Source organism: Rana temporaria, chromosome 4 (genome assembly GCF_905171775.1).
Source record: "Rana temporaria chromosome 4, aRanTem1.1, whole genome shotgun sequence".
Lineage (NCBI taxonomy): Eukaryota > Metazoa > Chordata > Amphibia > Anura > Ranidae > Rana > Rana temporaria.
Genome location: NC_053492.1, coordinates 279,964,562 through 279,977,142, shown reverse-complemented (window position 1 = coordinate 279,977,142; position 12,581 = coordinate 279,964,562). Strand labels below are relative to the sequence as shown.

General features: G+C 42.6%; 1 protein-coding gene across 1 annotated transcript in view; it reads right to left on the bottom strand.

The window, feature by feature from the left end:
- Positions 1 to 12,581, bottom strand: part of CLVS2 (clavesin 2) — a 107,196-nt gene that overhangs the window by 45,401 nt on the left and 49,214 nt on the right. The gene's annotated exons all lie outside the window — the stretch shown is intronic.

The following is a 12,581-nucleotide window of genomic DNA, read 5'->3' as shown; positions in this document are numbered from 1 at the left end:
CTAATTACCTACCTAAACCCCTTCTCACTCCAGCGATGTCCACAATCCCCTCAGCCATCCAGGACACTCCTCCTGATTGGCTGAGACAGAGCAGCGGCGCCATTGGCTCCCGTGGCTGTCAATCAAAGTCAGTTAGCCAATCAGGGGAGAGAGGGGTGGTGACAGGTCAGGCTCCATATCTAAATGGATACACAGAGCTCTGACTTGGCTTAGGTGCCCCCTGTAGCAAGCTGCTGCTTGAGGGGCACTTAAAGGACGAAGGGGCTACGAGCAGCAAAGAGGGACCCAAGAAGAGGAAGATCCAGGTAAGTATAACATGTTTTTTATTTAAACAAACAAAAAAAGAGACTTTACAATCACTTTAAGAGTTACTAAATTGCCAATAAGTGGCTTATTAATTAACCCTTTTGTTTTCATTTGGTTTTCTATGATTCCTATGATTCAATGAGTGTCATTTAGAATTATTGCTGAGTGTATATGAGCACTGAAATTAGTATTTCATCTGATTGTGTGATGTCATGTCAGTTACTGGACAAGTTGGAGTAGTGTTAAACATTAAATAATATGAGGAAGGTGTAGGCAGAAGCTACAGGAAGAAGAGGGTTTCCTAATCCAAGCACTGAAAGAGCCAGATCAATTGTGCATGGGCATGAGCTGGAAGTGGCAGCACTGTTATTCCTGGGGCACAGCCATAAAGAACAGGAAAAAAAAGTCCTTTTATCATTTGGGCAAGCATCTCTTTTGACCAAGGTAGCAGTAGATGTAACCCAGGTGAAGGAGAGAAGGAGAACTTTCTTGGGAGGATACAGAAGGTCCTAATATCTCAATACCTGGAGGAAGAGCATGCAGCCATCCTTATGAACTTTGTGGCCTGTCACCATGCTATGTGGAAAAAATATTCTTCTCCAGGGAAAACCAAAATCCTTGCTTTTAGTGGGGCTGCCCCCACACTGCATAGTTTAAATGCCTATTTAAGTCTGGGGTACCAAAAAAAAAAAGTTTTACTTACCTGATTCCTGCTCTCTTGGCAACCGGCGCTCTCCTATATTCTGGCTTATGGACTGTCCCATGGCTTCCTCACATCCAGTGTAGATCTATGAGCCCTGAATTGTACGAGATGATGTCAGAGAACCTGTGACTGCTGGAGTGTAAGAGAAAAGCCTGCAGACATGGTCATTTATTTTATTTTTAACCAGTACCCTAGACATGAATGAGCATTTAGCCCATGCAGTGAAGTCACCATCTCAATACAAAGCTGGCACACTGTATTTGAGAAAATGTCTATGGTTTATAATAGAACCTTAGCAGACAGAGTTGGCTGATTAGAGGTATGTGTTTATTTATCCCAGTATTCCAAATGTACCCATTGTACATACACTGCATGTGGCTTTTTTTCAACTTTTTGGACTAAATAAAGTTGAACATGTAATATTTTACCACATTGCTTTTATGATTTTTTATTTTTTTTGTTTTTTTGTATGGCACGTCAAAAGTCCTAATATTAGAAGGAAGTTGTTTCATGCAGGATAGAGCTTTGGCATAACCCAGTTCCCACAATGCAAATCATCACCCTTTTAGTAAAAGCACATGCATTGCATTATGGGTTGTGGAGTGAGGCTTAAACTTAAGCTCAGTCAATATTGGAATAGTAAGAGCTGGAGGATTCTGGGGCAAGCAAGAACAATGCTCAGTAAACTAATAGATAAGGTGGCTGCTGTTAACCACCTTTATTACTTGCATTTCTTTATAGATGTTTTGTTTTCACTAGCAGCTCTTTCACACACAATCAACCCCATCGATTTCAAGGTGTATTACATACCTTTCTAGTAGGCTGCAGAAATGATTATAAGATTCACTGCCCTTTTTGGAGTGTATTGGCTGTGAAAACTTGCATTGAAGTGTTTTGTTGCATGGATGTAATGTGAGTTGATTAAATATGTCCTATCAACTTGAATCTGATTGCATTGTGGCACAGCTAGTGAATGTTCCCATGAAGCCTATAGGCAGCATTACCACAGTCTGCTTGTTTTGCTGTCAGTGAACCTTCAAACTGTTAGGACTTAAATTCCTCCTGAGTGATGCACAAAAGGGAATTCAGATTATTTTTATAATTGTTTGCTATGAACAGCACTTGTAATAAATCACTCTACTCTACATATACACTCTAAAGCAGTTTGGAAACAAGTTATTTTACCTGTATCAATGAATTACTCAGCAGTTTTGACAGCTGGTAAATTTGGAAAAATTGGCAAACGTTTTTAATATGGATAGAGTGGTGAGAAAATAGATCTGTCTGTTTTTTATGCGGTCTGTGTCCCTATTACCCAATCAGGGAGATTTCCCTATTTACCAATGTTAAAAGGAATGAATATATGAGTAAGAATTTTTTTTCGTTTTTTTTTGTTCTGTTTCGTATCGTTCCGTAGGTTCGTTCCCGTTCGTTTTTCGTAAGACGCCCGTTTTCCTGTTCGTTCCCATTCGTTTTTCGTACGACGCGATTTTTTCGTATTTCGATCGTTTCGTATTTTGGTTATCGTTTTATTTTCGTACATGCGGGATGGTTCGTTATTCTGTTTAATTCATGTTCGTTACTTGTTAGACAATAATTTTCGTGAATTTTCGTCATTTTGTACTTTCGTAAATATATTGCGGGATTCGCGGCACTTTCAACACGCGGCTCATTCATATTAACTATTGTTAAGCCCCATACACTTGGTCAGACTTTTTTAACAACAAACATAAAAACGATCGTTTTACCGAACGTTCGTTCGTTTTTAAACTCCATCAGAAAACCATTTTTGGGTTCCAGGTTCAAAAGTCTAGCCAACTGATCTCTCCCTTTTGGCTCTACTGTACTACTGTACTCAGCACAAAAGAGAAGCTGCTTCACTAACTAACTACACTCACTGTCCATTCAAAAAACAAAAATGACATCTTATAACAAAAGATTTGCATTCTGTATTTTGAAACCAAATTACGAACAGAAAAAAGGAATTCAGAATACAGAATACAAATCTTTTGTTATAAGATGTCATATGAACATACAAACAGAAAAAGGAATCAAACAAAATACAGAATGAAAATCTTTTGTTATAGATGTCATATGAACATACCGCTGAAAATCAAAATACGAACAGAACAAGGATTCAAACAAAATAAAGAATGCAAGTCTTTTGTTATAGATGTCATATTCATTCTTTTGCCGTTTTCGTCGGATCGTTCGTTCGTATTTGCGGTTGTTCGTTATGCGACTCATTCGTAATCCTGTCGTTTTCGTATTTTGGTGCTTAAATTTTTTCGTATGTACACATTATTCTGCGGGTACGAAAATGAAAATTTTCGTACGAACGGGAATGCACATATCTAGCGTAGAATGCTAGGTAAATTTTGTTTTTAGCCCCCTGTGTAATCAAGGTAGAAGTGATCCTGACCTGGTCTGTTTTGGGTTTCATAGACTGGGAGTTTGCTTTCTTGTTTCTCTGGAAGAAGCTTTCAGAGCTTAGGGTGGGAGAGACAAAACCAACCTGAATATTTATCAGGTTCCAGCCAATCCCTGGAAAGGAGTATCCAGAAGGGGAGCAGGAATGGTGATACATAGTCTGAAGTTGATTGCAGAACTTCACCAGAGGTCTGGAGAGATGCCATCTTAATTACTGGACTGTGTCCAGAGGAAGCTGGAAGGTGGCACCTGCCCTGGGGACTTATGATTAACGACCCTAAACTAATAAATAATTACTTAACAGTGTCCACGCAACAAAAAATATTCAAAAGTTAATCCAGCTGTTTGTGTGAAGACCCTAAACTGATCCCTGTGACTTTGAGTGTTCCAGAGAATAGGTACCAGCAGTTGTGCAGAGGTGCAAGATAATCAGGTGCCAAAGACTTGTCAAATGGTCTTCAGCTGTGAGGCCTTAGACTGCTCATAAACGTGCCTCATCCCCAGCTGTGAGACATTAGCTTATTCAGAAAGCTAACTCATGGTCTTCAGCTGTGGGAGGTTAGACTGTCCAACATTCAAATCTACTGAAGGAGAAGACTGTCCTTTCATTGCTGAATTCCATGCCCTAGTCCTTCTCCTGTTAAAGTTACTTCAAGCAATAAATACTTAAAAGACAACTCGTAGACTGTTTATTCTAGCCCGAATGAGTGAATTAATTACTGGGTGGACAGGCAGCCTCTGTAGTTTTAGGGCTCATGAACACACAGACTATGTTGACCGCCAGAATATAAACAAAAATGTCAGTGCTACTACCCATACATCACATGAAAAGCAGAGCTCCCGGGTGCTCGATCCACAGTCGCTGGCTGTGTAGAATAATTAGGAAAAGATGATCAGCACTCCGGTCGTTGCTCTTAAACAATTGACGTATCTATTGATAAGCCACTGTAGACAAACGCAATAGGAAAGGTTGACGAGTTTCAGCCTATAAGGCCTTAGTCTTATGTTGATCGCCGGCCATGGAAAAATGCAAAAATGCATTTTGGTGCAGGCGGTCTAAAGATTCCTATCCTGAACGTGATTCTTCCATGTTCAGGAGAGGGAGTTTGAGGGAGGCTGAACCTTTAATAACCGCAGCAGCTTCAAACTCTTGTAAAAGCCTTTTAGGTTTTGGAGTTGACTTTGGGAGCTTTGGCAAAAAAATGCCAAAAGCTCCTAAACACAAGTTTAGAAGCTGTAGTGTACGTGAGCCCTAGGAGGGAGAACCAGTTAGCACCAGTGGCCCCTACAGGGGTAGCGGTGCACTAGAAAATATTCCTGGTCGGTCTATAGGACAGGAAGTGTAGGCATACATGTTATACTGGCAAAATAATAGCCTGTTTTGAATTTTTATTTTTAATGTAATTGTAATGCCTTGTACACACGATCAGTTTCCCCGGCGGCAAAAAGTTTGCCGGAAAAACAAAGGGGAAAACCGTGAACCTCCTTGGCAGCTTTTTCCCCCTACACACGGCCGGTTTTCCTGGCAAGAAAACTGCCATGAGAGCTTTGGAATCCCGACCGTGTGTATGCTCCGTAGCAGTGTTTCCCATGGGAAAACTGTCGGGAAAAAGACTGCCGGAAATCCCGGCAGGAAAAAAGAAAACATGTTCTTATTTTTCCTGCCGGGAATCCCGGCATTTTTCCTGTCGGGAAAACTGCCATGGAGCATACACATGGCCAGTTTTCCCAGCCAAAAGCTGTCATGGAAGTTTTCCCGATGGGAAAACTGGTCGTGTATACGAGGCATAAGACATGTAATAATTGTAATAAATGTAAGTCTATTCAAAAACTGAAACTGAACCAATCTTTCCCAGAAAGCTGAACTCTGGGAAAAATCTAAATCCTCCCTTGCAGGAGGGTTGCTCCCGCACCACAATGGTTAAATGCTCATTAATGTCTAGGGTACAGGTAAAATTACTTTTATTTTCCTGATTTCCGCTCTCAGGCTCCCTCCCGGATGTAAGCCATTGCTCACAACCTGTTATCCCCTACACCCCAGCGTTCACAAATCTTCTGACATAATCAATTACAATGAAGGGCCCATAGACCAGCATTGGACATGAAGACAGCAAGGAACAGTCCAAGCTGGAATGTAGGGGAGTGCCGGTTGGCAGGGGTGTGATGATTATGTACATAAATGCTTTTTGGTAACCTAGACAGAATTAAGCATTTAATATTTGCAGTGCAGGGGTATCTCCCTTGAAAGGGAGGATTTGTGTTTCCCCCAGAGATTTTAAGAGGGATTAAACCCAAAACCAAAAATGTAATATATTGCATTATTAAATGTGGTGGCTGCTTTTTTAGGCTTTTTTTCTTATGTTCTTACCTGGTGATCTGGCCAGTAACACACCTCCTGTACTAGAGTGCCAACATTCTTTATGAAGAAGCAACAAAAACAACTATGGACATTATTAGCGCTGCACAGTTTTTTATTTGTATAACTATGGACAGCAGCATTGTCATTCTGAGGGTGTAAGATGTACTTGCAGATTTAAATACACAAACAAACTGAAAACAAACTCCAGCTAACACTTTTTAAGCAGTTACAGCAGTAGTTTTTTTTTTTCTTCCTTTGGGGTAAATGTTCTACATAATTGAATAAACGCTGATCATTGTAAGCTCCCCTGTCCGTGTTAAATGGTTTATCTCAACCCTCAACCTGCTACATCTGCAGGACAGATTATTTTTTGGAAGAACAACAGACTTTGTGGCCAGATCACCTGGTGAAAATAAAAGAAAGAAAGCATAAAAAATAAAACTAATGCAGCCATCACATCAAAGAATTGGTAATCTGTAATATAATACATGTTTATGTTTTGCTTTTGGATCAAATACCCATGTAACTTATGACTGACTATGCATCTTTCACCCACCTGTACAGTCACATGCAGGTTGCTACGTTTTTTTTTTTCGAGTTCTGTTAGAGATTTTTGTAGGGTTAAATTAAAATGTGTTGATGTCCTCTCACATCTCAAAACCACAACGTGTCTACCTCTGTATAGTATTGCAGGTTATGTCAGCACTATCCAGTTTAATAATTGCAAACAAAATAAGCCCTAGGCATTAATTGCTCGTGCAAATAGGAAGTATTGGTTATCTTCAAGGGCTTCATTTGTTTCCGTTGAATAAATGAATGTAGAGCTCATAATAATGTCACATATAAAATCAGTGTAAGGCCAAGGATGGGCCATGTTTTTTTTTTTTCACAATAAATAGCACTGCTAGGACATTCGTTTAAGTGCTTGTCTAAATAAGCTTTTACATTTTGTTCTTGACAGATGCATGAGTCACCCAGTTCCAAGTGGAAAAACAAATCTGTCAAATTATAATATTACAAATTTATTTCAGTGTAATACATGAATTTGCTTACTTTTATGTTTTTTTTTTATATTTACCACACGTTTAAGCAAATAACAATTTCATGAAAAAAAGGGTGAGGGGTAAAATTACACTTTGTTTAATTTTGGTAAAACGTAGCTTAAATTGTATCTACACCCAGCAAAAAAATATATACAGTATATATTACTGTTTACTTATACTTAAATGTGGTGACTGTATTCATTTTCTTTTTTTTTAGGTTTTTTTTCTTACATTTTTTTTTTTTTTTCAATTTTCTAATTTTTTTTTTAGAAAAAAAAGAAAGAAGACATTTAACATGTAAACATAAATGACAGAAATAATAATGAGCAAACATCAGAACAATAGACATATATCTATTGAATTTGATCAGATCTGTCCCATAAAGTGATAGATATACCTCAACAAAACAATGTAATAGCTATCCTATCTCAGTCATGAGCTTAACAAACAAAAAACCCCAATTCAGGGATCATGAAATCCCATTGAGTTTAGGAAACTGCCCAAAAATGTTTTCCCCTCCCACCGTTGCAAAAAAAAAAAAAGAAAAAGAAAAAAGAAAAAGAAAGAAAGCAAAAAAAAAAGAGCTAGTAAAGAAAAGGTAGGGTGGATATTACTAAAGGGCCAATCAAAATTAAAGGGCATGTTACGTAAATTCCATCAACTAATAGGACTCACATCACTGAGAGTCTTTCCCTCCTTTGAATTGATAAACAAGCTCCATTAGGACCAAGTTTTTGTGTAAAACATTTTTATTTATTTATTTTTTTATTTTTTAGGTTTAATGAGCACAATAATGAAAAAAAAATTTTGGGATGGAAACTCCACTTTAAGGTGAGCCTATGCCATGTCTGTCTTCATTACCAAACAGATAAAAAGGTGCACAGTGAGCCTGTAAATGCAATACATGAGACAAAGAGAATTTATTGTAAAATCTAAAATCATTGCAGAAGCAGGCAAACTTACTGAATATATAGTGGTGTGGGTGAGGGATGCCATTCCACAGTCATAGATACCGTAAGCCTCTTAGCCCCAAGCTGGAGCATGCAGAGTGGGGCTTCCCCCCTGTATAGGATGCCACCAGCAACTCAGGGAGTAGAAAAGCTGGCAGCTGTAAGGTTGAGCACCTTCTCTGTAATTGATCAACGTCACACTGGTCCAAAGCCCAGAAGAGACGCGTTTCTGGGATGTCCTCCATTTTATCAGCCTAAGACTGATGAAGCTGATGAAAGGGAGAGCATCCCAGAAATGCGAGCTAGATGTAATCCTGGACTCTGATCCCCTTCCAGCCCCACATCCAATCCCAATCTTAACTTTACTGCCTTTATCTCCGTAATATTTCCAAAATACAGCTCTTGTTAACTAATGACACCACAAATCTACTTTTCTACTCCCAGGTTATCTCTCTACTCAACTTCAGTAACTCAATCCTCATCAGCCTACCACTACACATGCTACCCCCCCCCTTTCAATCTATCATGAATACTTCTGCCAGACTCATTTACCCCACCACCCATTTTTGCCAATTCCCTCATTGGTTTCCATTTACTCAACTAATAAAATTCTAATACAATTCTAACAATGATACTTACTGTACAATAACATAGAGAGTCTTTCACAACTCAGCTAGATACATCACCAAACTTGTGTAGGGATCTGCTTCCCCCTAGTGTTAGCTGTCAATAGCACAGCGTCACATAAAGTTATGTATTAGCACTTCCTGTCTTTGGGAGGCAGACTTTAAAACCCCAGAAAGAGGAAGTGGAAAGAGAGACAGAAAGTCTCAGCCACATATCCTGTCCATGCTTCTAACTCCAGAAATGACTAATTTGCAAGTATTCCTATGTTTTAATAGTCCAACTGCATCTGCCGATAGCCTCTTGAGTGTATATCTGAAGCCTGAATAATTGACACTAAGTGAAAACAACTAAATGATAATTAATGTTGTGTTCTCCTAAAAGGCTCGAATCAGCTACATGAAAGTGAAGGGTGTTGCTCACATCTAAATGCATACCTGCATATGCAAGTAAACAATAAAAAATGTGTCATCCCTTAAGCAAAAATGAAGTAAATGCTAGATGTGAAAAAAAACACCAATAAATATATTTATAGAAAATATAACACAATCCCTTAATCTGTGGAAAAAACATTCAAAGTCCAGTAATAATACATATAGGGCCAAATCCACAGCCAGCGGCGCAAAATAAGTTTTTACTAACTTATGTCATTTAAGTTACGGCGCCCTAAGTTGGTGTCGTAATTGCCGTATCCACAGCGCATTTGCGCCCAAAAGTGCGCCTGCCGTAACGTAAATACAGAGGCGTAAGGCGGGGTTATGGCAAGTGGGAAGGAAGTGGGCGTGCTTCATTGTAATGAGCCGTGACCCCATGCAAATGAAGGTCCGGCCGTACTGCGCATGCGCGCACGAATCTGCTGCTCACTGCGCATGTGCAGAACTTTGCTTGGCGCAATCAGTGAGATAGGTAAAAGGCCAAGTGTACTTAGTTTGAGGATCGCACTGTGCTTAACTAGCTCCAGTCAAACACACTTCATTTGCAAAAGTATTTCCCTGTGTTCCCTTCCATGAGCAATTTGCTTCTGCTCTTAGTTTGTCAGTGTTTGTTGGTAAGTTGTGTTTGATAGAGAAGTGTTGGAGGAGTAGTAGATAGTAGTTGTTGTTTGTTTGTGATAAGTGTAATTTTTGTTTGATTGTTTTTGGTAATTTTTTTTTGTTCTGCTTGGATTTTGTGTTTGGTTTTTGTGTGTTTGTATTTGACTTTGTAGTAGCTGTCTGCTTGTGTGTGTATTTTTGTGTGTTTGTCCTGTTTGGCTTCTTGTTGCTGGGTGGTGTCTGTGATGGCCCCCAAACGCAGGAAGCTGAATTTTTCACATGTTGAAAAGCAAATCCTAGCCAGGTATGTCATACAATATGGAAGATATCTACATGGGCCTGATAGCCGGAACACCTCCCCGGCCCAAAGGAAGAGGATATATGCCAAAATCACAGATCACATAAATGCGGCGGGGGGAGGGGAGACGAGGACCCCCGCTGGCATTAAGAAAAAGATCAATGATCTGAGGAGCGTGGTCCGCAATAAGGTGGCCAAGCTCACTGCGCATAGGAGGGGCACTGGAGGAGGGGGACCATGCCCCATCCGGCTGACTGAGGAGGAATGGGCAGTGGCCCGGTGTTTCGAGCCAGAGCAGGTGGTGGGCCTGCCTGGTTATCAGTCTGATGTTCCTGTGAGGCCAGGTAAGGTTTTTTTTTTTGTTTTTTTGGTGATTAGCATGTGTGGGTGGGGGAAGGGAACATGTGGCAAGTGTGTGGATCCTCAAACCTGTGATTGTTTGGTGTCTTCCACAGATGACCAGGAGATTGCTGGGCCATCAGGCCAGGCTGCTGCACCACCCCAAAGACAGGAGGCTGCTGAGGAGTCCCCAGGGGAGGGGAGTGGCCAAACCTCCCCTCATGAGGAGGCTGAGGGGGAGGAGGATGAGGGGGAGGAGGATGAGGGGGAGGAGGAAGAAGATCTCCAGATTGGCCGGGAAATCATTATTGCCACAGATCTGATGACCTTTGATGATACCCTTGAGGCTAGCCTTGAGGCTCCCCTTGAGGCTACCCCAGAGGCTCCCCTTGAGGCTCCCCTTGAGGCTACCCCAGAGGCTCCCCTTGAGGCTCCCCTTGAGGCTACCCCAGAGGATCCCCCAGAGGCTGGCACCAGTCAGGCCACCATCAGGGGTAGCCCCTCCCACTCCTCCCACAACATGCCGCAACCCACAAGGGTCACTCTATCCCCTCCTACCTGGCCACAAGCCTCAGGGGCAGGCAGGATGGCGACCCAGGACACCAGGGTGGGGTCTGAGCATATGCCGGCCAGTCTGCTGAGGGACAATGCCAAGCAGACCCGCAGTCTGGGTGACATCAAAAAAACTATGGCCAAGATGGAGCACAGCCTGGATGTAATGAGGGAGTCACTCAGTGATGTGGCCACCAATTCATTGGGTGTCATCACCTGTTTGTGGTCCCTGCATACCGCCACAACAGGCGTGGGCCAGGAGGTGACTGCCCTCACCCGGGCTGTGCAGGACAACACCCGGGCTGTGCAGAAGAACACCCGGGCTGGCCAGGCCAATACGGCTGCCATCACTGCCTGCCTGACCAGGATAGCAGTGGCCTTGGAGGGCAGGCCAGCCGGAGGTCAGACACCAGGGGAGGCTCCTCCCTCCCCTGTTCCCCCCCCCAATGAAGATACTCCCTCCCCTGCTCCCCCCCCCAATGAAGATACTCCCTCCCCTGCTCCCCCCCCCCGTGAAGATCCTCCAGGTGGCCGTGCCCGTGGCCGTGCCCGTGCCCGTGCCCCTGCCCGTGGGCAGCCTAGACGGAGCACTCGCCGCCGGACTTAAATACCAGGGGTACTTTTTTTTTTTTTTTTTTTTATTTAAAACTTTTGGTTATTATACTGTACTTATGATTTGGTTTATGTGTGTGAATGATGTGTGAATGTGGGGGGGTGGCATTCCTGACAAAATAAGGGTGTCCCCCTCAGTTTTGGTGGAGAAGGGATCCCCAGGACCAGGGAAAAGTCATCCTAGGTTCCTGAATGGTGTATGAATGCACAGTGACATAATTGGAGCCGTGGCGGGGCGTTACTGCTCCCAAGTACCAAAGGGGGGGGGGTACTTGGATCTAATCCAATTCGATGTGCATGTGATGTGTTTGTGCTAGGGACCACAGTGGTGTGCATTCATGCATTCTCATTGTGACATAAATCATGTGCGTTTCCAGAGACAAAAACATTCTCAATGTGTCATTAAACATGTGCGTTTACTGTGCAAAGCAACATTCTCATTGTCACATAATTCATGTGCGTTTGCAGTGAAAACAAATAATAACATTGTCACATAATTCATGTGCGTTTGCATCGGAAAAAAAAAAAACATTGTGACATTTTTTCTGGCCATTTACTGAGAAAATATGCCTTCTGCCAGGCGTCTCCTGGCTACTGTGCCCTCAGTAGACCGGGTAGAGTGGGCTAGGGGGGGATTGCCTGGGTGGGGGGTCAGGTCAGCACGCAAGTTAATCTCCAGTCCCCTTCTCGTTGCAAAGTTATGAAGAATGCAACAAGCCCCTATTATTTGGCACACAAAGTCTGGGGAATACAGCAGTGTACCCCCTGTCTTGTCCAGGCATCTGAAGCGGGACTTCAGCAGGCCAAAAGTACGCTCCACTACTGCCCGGGTGCGAATATGAGCCTCGTTGTAGCGTTGCTCTCCTGGGGTTTGGGGGTTCCGGAATGGGGTCATCATGTGAGGGCCCAGGGCATATCCAGAGTCACCTGGAAGGCAAAAGACAGGAGGATATTAGTCATGCATGTGCCCCATGTGATGTCTGCATCATGGGGGGGGACATACCTGACACACATGTCACTCACCAACCAGCCAGCTGTCTCCATACACGTTCTGCTCCAATTCACGTGCTATGTTGGTCTGCCTAAAGATGTAGCTGTCATGGCACGAACCTGGAAATTTGGCACAGACATGCCAGATGAGGCCATGGGCATCCACGATTACCTGGACATTGATTGAATGCCAGTTTTTTCGATTCCTGAACAGGTGCTCTGTATCATGGGGGGGCTGTAGTGCCACATGGGTACAGTCAATGGCCCCGATGGTCCGTGGGAATCGTGCAATCTGATAGAAATCAGCCATGCTCTTCATTCGCTGGTCCTCCTGGGTGGGC